This window comes from Cryptomeria japonica, chromosome 7 (genome assembly GCF_030272615.1).
Source record: "Cryptomeria japonica chromosome 7, Sugi_1.0, whole genome shotgun sequence".
Taxonomy (NCBI): domain Eukaryota; kingdom Viridiplantae; phylum Streptophyta; class Pinopsida; order Cupressales; family Cupressaceae; genus Cryptomeria; species Cryptomeria japonica.
The window spans coordinates 297,941,448-297,957,729 of NC_081411.1; positions in this window are offsets into that span (position 1 = coordinate 297,941,448).

Consider the following 16,282-nt stretch of genomic DNA (forward strand, 5'->3'; position numbering starts at 1 on the left):
TGTCTCCTAAATGACTTTATGCACATTCTTTTCTTGAGTCTTCTTTGAGTGTTCCATATGAATCTTCAAAGAATTTTTGGATGTAGTTCCAAACCGTTCTTGTGTTTCGTCCACAGAGCTCTTCAAAAATACTTGAGTTGTACCCTTTATCATTTCCTCTATGACTTCATAGCTAAATGGTGGAATCCATATTTTCCTTGACACAATGACTTCCATATAACATTTGTCCATTGTGAATATAAAGGTGATGTCATATTTGTATTTCTCAACCATTTCCCTAGGAATCCTTTGTCTCCTCTGCATATTGAGTTGGAAAAGGGAGAAATAGGAAGTGAATGCATCTTCCCTTGTCGTGTCATCAAAAAATTTCCTTAGCCTATCTGCAATAGGGTGACCTACTAGTCTGGTTGGTGACCAAAGACCTTTTCCTTGGCAAGGAACCTCTTGCAGAAAATAGAACAAGATACACAGTGCCAAGCTTCCATACTTGAAAGGGTGTTTCTTCTTTCTGCACTATGCAAGGTTTTCTAGGAATTTTTACCTTAGGATTTTGAAGAGATCAAAATCCTTGTTAAACTCAACTATCTCATAAGCCATGTTCATTGTCATTGCAAAAATGGAATTATCTTGGTTGGTGAAGTAGAGCTTATTCCCTAGATCATCATTGACAAATATTTTACCATCGTTTTCTTAACGAAAGAGATAGACTGAGAATTCCCATCATAGGTTTCTCTTGTCAGATCTATAACATCCTTGTTCCTTGATGATTTTGGATTAGGAACATCCTCTAAATTTCTCAAACTAGTAATAGCCCTCATTACTTCCTTGGTGATAAGATGGGTCTAATCTAACCACAAAAATGCATTATGGAATCTACGCATTACCAACCTAACCCATTTTTCTTCATAGCAAAAATTCACAAAATCATGCTAGGTATTCAATTTATTTTCTACTAGGGTTTTGAATTCAAGTTTTGCCTAACGATTCTTTGCAGTCATCTTGTTTGTCCACAAATCCAACAATTTCCCATGGTGACTGAATTCATGAAGCTTCACATGAATGTAAGACCATATATCTTTAGCTAGGACAACCCCAATGGGTATGCTTGAAAATGCACCAGCCGGATCAATGTCCATCGCTTTATACAAAGTTTTCTCAAATACTAGATAAGGATTAGTTGCAATATCAATTATAATAGGAGTGGGCATGGTCACAGATCTAACAGATTTCAACTTAGATCAATTCATTGGGAAACCCTAATTATGTTGATTGCCTTCAACACTTACAATGCTTCTTTGATTCATGGTGAGATAATATTTGTCAAGAAATCTTCTTTTAACCTTTCATCCACTAGCTTGCATTAAATGCTTATGCGTTGTCATCCACTACCTCATATTTTGCAATGACATGTTGAAATTTCGTGATGAGTTATGTTTTCAATACACTTAGCTGAACCTTCACACAATCTATTATGCCATTACTGCGACCTCACTTTCTTTGGAAAGGGGAAAGGATATTTCTTTTATTACTCCCCCTAGGCCAAAGCCACAAGTATTTTAGTTTTTGGATGAAGTACCTACACTGGAGCTAGGTGCACCCACAGTTTCTTTCTTACTCCAGATCTTCTTCATATTAGCCTTCACATCTTCTACATTGATCTTGTTTGCTGATTTATTTGGAGCTTTAACCTCATTCCTTTCGCATTCCCTTGTCATGTATCTAGATTTGTTGTAGTTGTAGAATCTAATATTTAATAGAGCTTTTCTTGACTTGTACTGGTTAGCTTTATGTCCAAAAATATTGCATGTATAGCATCTACCCTCGAAGTAATTATGTTTATTTTGATCTATAACAAAATTCCTACATTGATTAGCTTTATAACCATATTTATTGCATGCATAACATCTATCGGAGAAGTAATTAGAATTTTGATTCATACCATTCCTACATTCTACTACCTTATGACCTATATTTTTTTGTATTTATAACAATATCCATTAAAGAAGGTATTCCTTTTACTTACCTATTGGTCTACCGATGACTTACCTTTATCCTCCTTAGTGGATTTATTGGACTCTATTGCTTTTGCTGGAAGTGGATCCTCTTTGTAATTCATGTTGGATTGTGAACACTTTCTGAATTCTACTCTTGAATCCTTTTTGTTTTCCAAAGGCTTCTTTACATCCATCCTCTTGTTAGACTTACTTGAATTGGGTTTTCTCTCTTGCTTCTTTGCTTTCTCTAGATCTACCTTTAGAGTTGCCACTTCTTATTTTAGTTTTTTGCATTCCTCTGATTTGAATTTCATTTTGTTTAAGTACTCCTTTGTCTTATCATTGTCTTAACTTTTAACTTTCAGATCTATGATAGTATTATTTGCTTTCTTGAGCTTTCACTAACTTCTTTATGCCTTATTATTAACTTCCGGATTTTTGCATTCATTTGTTAGTTGGATATTTTCTTTCAGATCTTTGTTTTCACTTTCTACAACTTCAAGAGAATTCCTAAGATCTTTTCTTAAATCCATAAGTTCAACTTTTTGGATCTCCTTCGAGTGGTTAAACTCTTCCAAAGGACCTGGCTTTGATACCAATTGTTGAATATCTAGAATATTGAGAGGGGAGGGGTGAATCAATATTCCCTTTAACTTGTTTAAACTTATAAATAACCAATTGCTTAACATAATTTAAATACAATTAAGGAAATTAAGACAAAACACATGACACCAAATTTATACGTGAAAAACCCAACATGGGAAAAACCACAGAGAGAGTGATCTCTCGAGTATAGTGTAATATGTAACTTGTTACACAGTACAAGAGGTGGCTCACTACCATTGGGGATCACTGCCAAAATACAAAAAGGCTCATTGCTAGATAATAGGCTCAAAGACGGGGTACAAAAATGAACTGCTAGAATTGCATCTGACATATGAATGGATTTTAGTTCTATTGAAGTGTACAAATTATTTTATATCCATTGTATATATATTGCCCAACGACATTCACATTCACAATATTTTTACAAGTACAATATGTACACATTAGTTGTTTTTCAACAAGCATATCCTTGTCTTGCACAAACTATTGTTTATATATCTACACCAAAAAAATTGATGTTGACTCAACCAAAGAAGGGATGAGACCAAAATATCCAAACACAACTGCAAAAATACTCCATAATATTTCAACTTTAATCTTAACTCAAAAATACCTTATATAATACACTCATTGACCTTGGTTTTGGCTCAAAAATCCAAGACTATGATGCCCAATGTCCTAGTCCTCCTAGACTATGGCACTTAGTGCCCTATTCCAACCTTTTCAGGCCTAAATTTAAATCTCTAATGACTAGGAAAAGACAAACTGGTAAGTTCTCCTTGATGTCATGATTCTTGAAAATTAAATACCAAACATGTAAGTTGTTTATAAATACAACTCCCGTCCACTCAATTGAACATCTCTCTACAAGCATTCATTCTCTTATCACTCCAATTGAGCAATATAATCAAGCATCTTTGAGGCATTAGAGGAGAGATTTGAAGACAATTATTCAAGCATTCAAATTCAACAACTATCATGATCAAGTTTATGTGTTCCTCTATGAATGAAGGCATGTATTTTTTTTTATCAAGCAACATAAAACTTTAGGAAGGCTTTAAGGCAAAAATACATAGCAAACATACTATTTGTCAATTCAACATTTTCTTAAGGTTTTCAACCTCTTCCCTACTAGGAATAAGTTTTCTCACATCACATCACACCTATAGTGGAGGTTAATTCCTACCTCAGGTTTGACTTAGGAAAACTCCTATACAACATAATATTTTTCTCTCTTTTATATCTATAGATTTCAGATCCAAGAACCAAAGATTGCAAATTTGTAGATAGTATACTATTGTTGGCATGAGACATTGCACAGGTCATCAGGTATTGCATTTATGGAAACCCAAGTCATTAATCCCATCCATATTGTGTGATTTGATCATACTGGAAGGTAGATTGAAGATTGGTTCAAGTTCAACAAGCTAGAACAAAGTATACGATAGAGATCAATATTTTGATTGGTACATATTTTTGGGTTATCATTTTGTATTGTAGATTTCAAGGAAGGTATATGGATATCTAGATTTCTCTATTCCAGAGTTTTAGCCTTTGGTGGTGATTGGTTCATGAGCTAGAAGCCTCTGTGTATCGATTTTCTGTTTGGAAATGCAAAATGGTAGTCTTGTGTTGATCATCCTTATGTAGATTATATGGATCAATTTTGGTGATGGTTTTTGTGATCTAGATATTTTGTCCGAGGGTTGAGGTAGCGTGTGGATAATTTTTTTGGTTCGCATTGGTATTTGAGGTCGGATTGAGCCAACTATGTGGACATGTTTCAATGTTGTTCTAAGTGTTTTCTAACTAGCAATGGATATGATTTCTTGTTGCGGATATACAAGATCAAATTTTATGATCATTTTGGGTATTGGTGGGTATGCAAAAGGTGGTGATCATTTGTGTCCAGTTTCACGTGCACATGTTAGATATTTGTGCTCTAGATTATTGTAGAATAGTGAATCAAAGCAGTAAAAGGCAGAATATGAAACTTTTGTAAAATGTTCTTAACCAAAACTATAATTAGGCATTTGTAGATGCTATTATTCATTCATGTACTTCAGTGATTGGTTGTAATTCATTTGTAGGCAATGAGCCTCTCTTTCTTGAGCTGTGGGCTCTAGGCAGTGTGCTTGAATGCATGTGCATTCTCATTTTAAAACTTTATATTTGAGTATACTCATTTATGGGTCTCATTCCCACAGTGGTTTTTCCCTTGATCGGGTTTCCATGTATAAAATATTTGTGTCATTGTGTTGTGTTTAATTGCTTTGTGTTCTTGCATCTTTCTTTTGGTTCAATGTATTAATTAGTTGAAATAATAGATTAATAAAGAAAGATTTTAGAATGTCGATTCACCCCCCCTCTTGGTGTTCCTTGATTCCAATAATTAGTATCAGAGCGTAGTTCCTCAAAATAAGTCTAATAGCTTAAGGATGATAGGGGAAAGTGATTCAATGGATTCCAGTAGTCTTTAACAATAGCTTCTAGTTTCACTTAATAATCTTGATGAGTCCAAAGTTCAATTTTGGGAATTGCAAGGAAATCTTAAGGATGTTGAGTATTTCATTCAGTCATTGAAAGAGAAACTAAATAAGTCCAGGGAAAAGAGAAATGAACTCTATGATTAGCTAAAGTAGAAAGAAAGCCAAACCATATATGAAGATCACTTGCATCAAGCCTTGAAGAAGAACAATAAAAGAATGTGAGAAGCTTGGAAAAGACAATGCTATCCTGAAGCATGAGATGGAATCTATAGTGATGGGGTTGACCAAGGAGATTTAAGGAAGGAAGAACAGTGAAGAGAACCTTACTCAGTCCTTGAAAGATAGATCCGATGAATGTTGTGGACTTAATTGTGAGATTGATTAGCTAAAGCTTGAACTGCTACAATCCAAAAACAACAAGGAAGAGCTTGAAAGATAGATTGTCATTTTTAGGGATGAACTTTCTATTGAAAATGAGTACAAGGAAAAGTTCAAGATTAGCTCAGCTAAACTTGATGTGTTGCTTCAAAGCTAGAAGAATGGAGATGACAAGTGAGGTCTTGGATTTGAGAAAGGTGAAAGCTCCAGATCTAGTCAAAGCAATCCTAAGTAAGAATATCAAAAGAACAAAGCTAAAAGGTCTCCAATAAGACAACCTAATGCTCAAAGTTCAATGGTAACTAATTTTTTTGTAATAAATTTGGTCATAAGGCTAGTCAATGTATAAGAATAAATAAAAATGGTCCATCTTTCTCTAGTTAGTGTTTCAATTGCAATATGTATTGTCATAAATCAAGTGAATGCAAAAGTATGATGAATAAATTTCCAAATAGAAGGAATGTTAGATGTTATGCATGTAATAGATTTGGCCACGCTTCTAATTAGTGCAAATCAAGAGGAAATCAAGTGAATTATAGACAAAGAAATGTTGTGTACTATAATTGCAACAAATTTGGTCACATCACAAGATTTTGTAGAAGCGAGAATGTGAATAGGAATGGTTTGGTAGACACTAACAAGAATATGCAGACAAATGATAAAGGAAAAGAAAAAGTGGATGAGATCAAGAATCAAATGAAGAAGGCATGGGTAAAGAAGAGTGATTCTAATGCAGGAAGTGGGTCCGCACTTGAATCTGGTGCTGGAAATTCCTTTGGGAATTAATTGAAGGTCTCTGGCATAGGGGGAGTTTTCAAGAAGATCATATTCTCCCCTACTAGAAGTTGGTGCCAGAATACGATAGATTGTAAGAAGTTGTATTTTGATATTGTAGATGTTTTGGAAGAATTTTCAAGAGAGATTGAGTGTTATGATCTGCAGGAGAATTTTTTTGAGCAGCCTGTGAAAGAAGGGTATCCAAAAGGTTTAGGGAAAACGTATTTATTACACCAAAATGTTAGATATGCGAATGATAAAAGGCAACTCAACTGTCTCATTTGTCACTTTTCATTTGAAGAGAAAGAGGTTTAGAGTGCTCTACAAGAAGATTTCCTAGTGATCGAAGTGTGAATAAGATTCTCGCATGAAACCTTAGTCTGACGAAGTAATTTATTCTAGCATCGTAAATTGTACACCCTTAGTTAGGTGGTACAATTTCATGCTTAGGTTAGCACCTGCCTTAGTGTGTTTGCATCTTGTATTTCAAAATCCCTTTAAGCATTTAATTAATTAATTCAATTAAATATAAAGTCTTCTTTCATCACCCTACATAAAATTGGGCCCTTAAACATAAGTATGCCCCTTTTAATTTTATTCTCCCAATTAATTATTTCATCAAAAACCCTAATTATGTCCTATTTTGACCTTCAAGGCCCAATTTTGCATATCAAAACACCTCAAATTTCCACATACTCCTGGAATTGACTTTAGAATCACAATATCTTACTTCCTCATAAATTTGGCAAAAAGTCAAGAGGCGGTCTCTTCGTTTCAACTTTTTCTCCCTGAATTTTGGGAGCATGGTTTAGTGGTATTTTACTGCTTGAATCCAATAAACTGAGAAAAGATATCATTTCTAGGTTACCCTATGACCCAAAATAGAGTTAGGGTTTCATATATATAGCCTTTTCTTTACTCATTTGAAGGATTCATTCTCTAGAAATTGAAGGAGCCTCTTATGAAGTGAAAGTGCAGGTTATGTGTGTTGGAATCCAAGAACACTGAGAGGGGGGGTGAATTAGTGTTCTACCGGTGAGATCAATTTTAACCTTATTAACAAAGTATTTAAGTAACCGATAACCATAAAAGAATATAACAAAAAGTAGAAATGAAGCGACCACAAGAACATACACAATAACACAAAGATTTATACGTGGAAAAAATCAAAGAGGAAAAAACATGGTGGGATTGGTGACCCACAATATCTATCCATTGGCCAAATGAATAAATTTTACAATAGGGGCTTGTACATATAGAAAATCCAACAACCTAGAGCGCATTGTTCATCACAAAAGGAGCCTCACTGACTACAAACACCAAATATGGAGTTACACACAAAATTATGAACTCAGAGAATGCATCTACTATGTTGGATGAGTTCTGGTTCAAGCACTATCTATACCGGTTTTCACTGTGTCCTCCCTTACCGGTAACTTACTTCGCATCCCAAACCTCTAAACCAATAATCAAGACCGACTACAAAATATTATATTTGCATCTAGTCGATCAACATTGCTCGCACAATATCATATCACTATATATTCCTTCTATCTGTGTGTATCTAAAATAAAGTAACTGGGCTGACTTAAATACCCTTCCTAATCACAAACATAAATGCCTTATGTCAGCTTACAATGATATTGCAAGCTATTTACATGTCGGGCTAGAAAAAAATAAATGCATTGAACTTCATGACCAATGCCACTGATTGCTACCGTGTAAACCTGTCAGATCAATCTCCTATGTCAACCTCATATACTGGTTCCTAGTTTGTCAGTTTCCCTAAATGTCGGATGTAATATCATGAATATCGGTGAGTACCAGTTAAGTGTCCAACCAAAAATGACATGCGTTGCCTCAATGACAACACAACTAAACTAGATGAGTTTCAATTTCCAACAATCTCCCCCTTTGGCATTGATGGCAACACTCGTGTGAAAAAATGGATCACTGAAGTACTGTCCCAGTTCCTCCCAAAATTGATGACCAAAACTGACCCTGCTCCCTCTGAGTTATACATTACTTCTTATGACCCTTAAAAATTTTCACATCAACCTCTCCCCCTTTGATATCAATGACAAAGACCGGGGCAAATAAATGAAAGAATGAAATCAAAATGTGTTTACTGGATCTAGATGTACTTGAATATATCTAGGTAAGCACCCTTCAAAAATCCTAAGTATGTATCCCAACCAGTTTTCAATGTTCCCAAAATAGATACAAACCCATTAAGAATCTATGCATGTAGTTCTTCTTTTCTTAGGTCTTCTGGTGTGGGTTTATTCATCAATTCTATACTTTCCCACTTATCAAGTAACAAAGTGTCAACCACAGACTAACCAATCCTCTTAATTCCCTAGCTCGCCAGATTAATTTATCCATATATTTCTCCAAGGTTGATATCTCTGATTCTGTAACCAAAATTTGACCATCAATAACACTGGTCAATGACTGAGTACCACCAAAATTGTTAGCCATATGTTCCAAGTGGGACTTTGCCACTTTTATTTTTACGTCCAAGTCAGTTGTAAGTTTATCAGTGTTAGTATAGGACCTATATATACAACTGCATTGATTAAGAGCCTCATCAATCTTTGTTAGTTCCTCTATCATCTTGATCTTGACTGATGTGATCATATTGTCATAGGTGACCTTCCTAGTTGCATCGTACATGTCTTTTAATTGTCAGTTTGATATCTATTGAAGAGTTTGAAACTCTTTTGCAATTTTTTCAGTCAAACTCTTAAGCTTACTAGAGGGGCTAGCTACCCAACTAGTGTATCCTAGAATTAGCTTTTGTAGAACTGGAATGACCTACCCAATGACTTGGTTGTCTTTTGATCCTTCCTTCCTTAACTTCTGAGCTGCAACAAAAATCAATTAAAAAATTCTCAGTTGCTCAATATTCCTTTGTCCAAAATCAACTTGACCAAATGAGCCAAGTGCCAACAATGAATGACTAGACTCTCCAACCTACTGACTGGCACCGGTGGCTTTGCCACTTGGTGCATTAACCTGCTCAACCTTAGCCTCTTCTATATGTACATTTGTTTCCATAGGTTCAATATCCTCAACCTATTTATTGTTTGTATCCACATCAATAACCTCTACATCTAGAATGTTCTATTCTGGTGTATCCTACTTATCCTGTACAGCTTCAATGTTATCTATCAGTTTCTCTATATTATGTACATGTGATACTGCCAGAGGAATATCCTCTGTTAGTTTCTGCTCCAAAACCAGTGAATCCAAACCTAATGTACCTTTCCCCTTACCATAAAATGAGATGTCTTGAATACCAGACTTAGGAGGGAATATCAGTGGAGTAAAGAAATCAGGTTTATCTACAAAGAATTTTAACCATGCCTCATGGGTATCATTAACTATTCATTTACTCTACCTACCATGAGACTCACATGTTGGTGTCTACTCTGGAAAATTATTTTATTTGCATATTCTAGACATTGTTGCATCTCCTCATCAGTTATATCACCACAAGCAATCAATAACTCCTGCATCTTTATATATTTATCCCCTTCAACTTGAGATAGTCTCCTAGCATCTAGCTTATTGTACAAATCTCCTGGTATTTGTTTTTCAATCTCAAGTAATGCTTTCTTATATATATCTACGTATAACAAAACTACTTCCTCAATCTCTATTTATTCCTTATCATCCATATGTACACAGTAATGCTGGATATTGCTCAAAATTCCATCTTTAGTTATTTGATCATGTAGTGTCAAAAAATTTCTAACCCTAGAAATTTTTGACTACATTAGGGTCCTCATGCACGGGAGTTTGAATCCTCTTGCCTGATCAGAGACTAGATATTTCTCAACCCTTGGAAACAAATTCTTTCTTGGCCTTTGCATCACCCCGTTCACACCAGGGGCATGATGTCATTGTCCCCCCTTGGACAAGGACGTGGCACCCTTGTCCTTACAGGATAGGGACATGGTTCCCCTTTCCATTCCCTATTTTAGGGCAGGACCCTTCCTAGGGTTGCATTGTTGGTTATGCATTAGGAGGGAAACTCCCCCGATGTTAGCTTGTGATGAAAATCAAATCCACTAACATGTATTTAAGGGGAATTAATCCTCTCATTTGCATAAGTTGGAAAGGTTGAAGTTGGATAAGTTGAAGTTTCATAAGCGATCGAGCATTCAAGAGCATTCAAGCATTAAAGCATTCTTTTCTAGTATTGAGCATTCTCAAGTCTCCCTTCAAGGATAGGTGTTGCGTTCAAGTCAAGGATTCAACCTTTGAAGAGGAGATTGATTCCAACATTCAATTCCACACAAGCACTTCTATCAGCATTTCCGTTACAACCTCCCTTGAGGTGATTTACAATTCAGTCCTTCATTTAGAGCTACTTGCAAGTACTTTCTTTCATTACTTGGTTAATTCCAAAACTGGGGTTTGACCTAAAGGAAAACCCCCAATCCCAACCCATTTTCCGCTCTTTTATGTGTGTAGGTTGTAGGTGCACCGCTTTAATTTCAGATTCAGGCTCCATTTGTAGAGGCGAAAAAAACCTTTTTGTTTCATAGATTTTTTGGAGGACCATGTATGTTCCCACCATAGTCCGAGCAACTTTTCCTCAAATTCGCAGGCGACTTCATCTTGACATATTATTGCTAGATCCAGGTGCACAAATTCATCCCATATTCTGATCTCAAGTTATAATCAATTCTTTGTCACTTTTTCACTACATAATTCAATCCTTTACATTTCAAATAAGGAAGAGGGGATCAACTTATCATTCCCATTTTATTTAGAATTGAATCTTCATCCTTGAAGGTTGGATCTAGTGAATTTCCTCTCCTCTTCCAAATGTAACATGGTGAAAAGTGTTTGAAGGGTAATCAATAGTAAAACTCTCATCTCTCTTTTAGGGAAAGGGTAGTTTTCCTCTTGATCTATCATTCACCATTTTCTCACATTACAGATCAATCAATTCAACAATTGAGAGAGGAGGAATGACTTCAATACTCTTATCGGATTCGAGAGGTACATCTATATCTGATTTCTTCTTCTTGTCGGGAGTAGAAGTAGACTCCTTAACCAGTTTCCTCTTCTCTGTGGGTTTCCTCTCCTTCAAAATTTTCTTTAGGGCTATCGGAGGGGTGACCTTTACTTTCTATTTCTTTCCTTCCTCAGGCTTCTTCCTTTGTATCCTGATGTAATTCCGGGCAATCTTTGGGGGCACAACATCAATATCGAAACTAGATTCAATAGGGACAATATAAGTTTCCGATTTCTTTCTCTTCAATACACCCTTGCCAGTTGTTGATACCAATGGAGTCTGAACTGCCGCTGGAGATGACCCTTCTACTAGTCCAATGATCTATTTGATTCAGAGGACATTTTCTCCACAACTTCCCTAACCTTCTTGATTTTTCCTTCCCTTCTCTTCTCGCTAAAACCTATCTTAACTTCTGATTCCTTTTGTTTTGTTCTCCCAAAGGTTTTCTTAGCTTCATCAACTGGGGCATCAAAAAGAGTGAATATAAGTCCAAGATCTCAACATCAACCTCATAGCCCATCTCAATGATCTAGACCTTTCGTGGTTGCACTGCCTTCATCCATGTTTCATCCTTCTTCACCATAAAGGAGATTTCTATAGAGTACTAGTGTAGGAGCACTAAGACATGTGTCTACTCTCATTTTTTTTGGCATGTGTCTACATCATTTTGATTCATGGTTATGTTGGGAATAGAATTTGTGTGCGTGTGTGTTTGAAGGCCTATTGATTAGGCCTAGAGAATGTAATAAGCTCTTGTATGGGAATTCTATAAGTATTTTTGATGTTTAGGGGTCTAAAATGTGTAGTATGTTCATTCTTGACCTTTGGTGTGAAGGCAAGATCAATTTGTAAAAAGTTGTCAAAAGTTGCAAAGTTGCAATTGTTGTCTTAAGCAACTTTTCTTGCAACATTTTCAAATATGGTTACTCCAATGGTTGGTTGGTTTCTTGTATGCATTGGAGGAAGTTGGAGGAGTTCCTTGGCGTGATATAATCTTGGAGGAACGATGCCTACTAGGAGAGAAGCGATCTTGAATGAAATCCTTGTCTTCAAACAAAATGGTTACTGAGTTTTTTCTGCATTTTCCTTGAATTCCTATTCTTGTATGATTCCTAGCGATTGGTGGGCATGAATTAAGAATTTGGCAAGTTGTAGCAAAGGTTCACCAATCATTTGGAATTGATCTGAGGTCTTGAAACATTTGGGTTTGAGAGAAAGAGAATTTTCCATCCCACTGGCCTGGTAAAACCCTCAAACCAAGGGTTTGGATGCAAACAATGGCACAAATCAACATCTTAAATTAAATTTGAAATCATCCCCTAGAAGATAGAAATTTGAATTTAAAATTAGGGCTGAAAATGACCTCTTAATTTTAAAATTTTGAAAATCAAAATTAAAATTAGGGTTGTCCAAATCTAACCTCTAAATTAAAATTTTAAAATTTTGAAATGTTGAAGAAATCATTTTAATTTTAAAAATCAGGGTATATGTAGTTAACCACTTAATTTTAGAATTTAAACTGAAAATGGAAATGTTAAAATTCAGATTTTTTTTCGACCTTAGGGTGACCTAAAATTAATTAAATTTCACAAATCTCTATAATTGTGTAGAAAAATACAATAAAAAAAGGCTCCCAAAATTTGAGTAGAAAAAGTTGGGCCAAGTTGGTAGCAGCACGGTCTAAACAAATGGTCTGACCAACTTTTTACAAAACTTTTGGGGAAGCAAGCTATTGTGATTTTAATGTGAATTCTAGAAGGATATGTGAATTGGAGATGTCTAGATATGTGAAAATAAGCCTTGAAGGTTGAAATAGGACACACTTAGGGTGTTTGATAAAATGATTAATTGAAATAACAACAAAAAGGGCACACTTAAGGACCGACTTGTTGGCAATTGACACTCATCCGGTGATTTATGGTTTAGGCTTGTCATTGATGGCAACTCTTCTTGGAGATTTGATCATGTGGTCGTAATTCTTCTTATCTGGAAGCAAGTGTTAACTGATAGCGAGTTAACTAGTAAATTAGGATTATTCCAGTACAGTTTTGATCCATAAAGATTTTCGGTGATTGCAGTGATATTGGTGACTAAGTTCGAGGTGAAAATGATGAGGCCGACATTGGTAAAGCATTTTGGAAAATTATTTTGGTTCGGTGATATGTTTTGTTAGAGATTGAAGCCAACTTGAAGTGACATGTTACATTTTTGATAGCCGACTTGGAGGAGATTATTTTTGATATGACCAGATATATAAGATTGAATTGGTGATTTGTTTTTGGAGTATTACTATTGTGGTGATCTGTTTTAGTGTTATTGAGCGCAGTTTCATGTGTGCATTTGATTCCCAGGTGATCTGGTAGCCGACTGAGATAGAAACAAAGCACAATACAGTCAGAGATCTTGTGCTTACTCGGAACTCATTCTTGAATTGTTAGATGTTATTTCAAAGTTCTTTAATTATATTTCCCCATTGCAATTAAATTGTAAGTCACTGAGACTTCCCTGAAGGTTGTAGCCTTCTTGGTCATTGTAATTGAGTAGTGAGCCTAAATGCAAGTGCATCCCCCGTCTATGTAATATTTATGTACTTTTGGCCATAGTATATGAATATTGTGGGTTCCAGCCCCATCATGGTTTTTCCATTTCCGGGTTTCCACGTAAAATTTTTGGTGTTGTGGATATGTGGTTTATTTATTGCTTGCTTATGTTCTTTACTGTTATACATTGCTAACTGGTGGATAAAGAATAATTTTTTGAGTGTGATTTCTGATAGAACACTGACTCACCCCCTCTTAGTGTTCTTTGATTCTAACATGACTTTTACGACGTTTATTGTTTCAAGCTAGGGTTGTCTTTGCACCAAAAGATTGACCTGTCAATGCCCAATACAATCACTAGAGTTAAATAATCCATAGGAGGCTATAAACCATGTCATGAATCCCCACAAGGGACGTTGTCCCACTACCAACAATCCCCCTCCCAACGTCACTCACTATGGTCTGCATGATTTGAACCTGTGACCAAGCTTTGATACCAATTGTTAGGATAACCGCTGGACAACTGAGAGGAGGGGTGAATTAGTTGTCTACAAATTATGTGAATTAAAGCACTTAACACCTTTTACCGGAATATAAGAAAATAGATACTGGAATAACTGATAAAGAATTAATGCATAATTGAAAACTAGAGAATCAATACCATAACACATAACACCACGGTTTGTACGTGGAAAGCCTGGTAAAGGGAAAAACCATGGTGAGAAATCCTACCCACAGTCAGATGATACTTCTGGAGAAAGTATATGATTACAATAGGGGCTTGCACATGTAGGAAGGCACACTACCTAGAGCGTACTACTCATCACAATGGAGTCTTACTGACTACAAAAGAGGTCAACCACCTCAAAATATTTGGACAAAAATTGGGAAAGAAGAATTGCCTATGATAACATTAAACATGCCAGATTATAGTTTTGGTTAATGTCAATACCAGAGGTCTAAAACCTCTTACATAAACCCAACTCGATCACCTATGATCGACCAAATCCTCTGCACAAATGATTATTACATTATTTGCTCCTTGCCTATGATCTACAATGAGATGTTACAAATATTTATACAAGGCCCGGACCTAAACAATTAGGTTAGCCACTCAAATAATAATTCCATAGATCCATTACATAATCCTGAAATAAAATCATAAAACATGTCAGCCTAAGGCCAAACAAACATCATCCAATCAATAAAACACCCCAGAAGCACATCAAAAGGATCCACCAACACGTTTCATGAAACTGATCCATAACCTAGATAGTACTGGACCTAAATTAGATCCACACATGCCAAATAAATGACACCAATCATTCAAGGCATGAATACAATCACCATTATCATCCTGAATCTCTTCTAGAAGCTTCACCAACACCACCTAGCATTATATCAAAGATCTTCAATAAAGCTCTGTCGATGAAACCCTTACCAGACCTACAAAGAAGGCTTACTAGAACATAAGATAGCATTTTATCATCAAGTCAATACCAACTGACTAAAACATACTTCAAAAGCATATGAACCATTCATACAAACTTATTCTATCATTCAGATTATATTGGTGACAATCAATTGATAATCTTCCCAATCCAATCCTTCTACTGGAAGCCAATAAATAACCATAACAACTAGTGTTGACATCAATGAAAAAACATCAATGCAACATATAATCAATTCCTTCATATTGTCAACAATCTCCCCCTTTGGCATTGATGGCAACACTAGATGTGAAAAAATATCCAAGTGCCAAGAAATGCCAAACAAGTCTCCCCCTATGGAAGACAACCAACAATCTCCCATAAAATGATATAACAATGAAGCTCTGAACCAAATTTGAATCAAAAGACCAAATACCACCAAAATCACTGCCAAACTCCCCCTAAGGAGTACAATCAATCTAAAAAATAAATAGCAATGGTTTTTCACATATATTCCTCCTCATTTGATAGCAATGCCAAAGATATAACATAAATATAAAACAAAATATGAAAACTCTAAATCTCAAGGCTGACTACTCCCCCTGAATAGTAGCATTATTTCATCAATCCAGAGCAAAAGATAGCTCTGATAATTCATACTAGACTGATGCACATCTGCATCATTTAAGTCTCTATCAGAGGGTGGAAACCCCCAATCTATCTCTCAAATGCTCAAATTATTCTCGGGACAAAGTTTTAGTGAAGATGTTTGCTATCTGTTCTTTAGTGTTCACATAAACTAGTCTAAATTCTTTTGCTTCCACTCCTTCAAAAATTTATACTTGATTGATATGTGCTTAGTCTTGGAGTGAAATATCATATTCTTTGATATGTCAATAGCTCGAGAGTTATCACAATGAATAACAACCAGATCATTACAACTCACATGTATATCCTTCAACATCTGTTTCATCCATAGAACTTGAGTGCAATTAGTTGCGGTTGCAGCATATTCAGCTTCAATAGTAGATAAAGA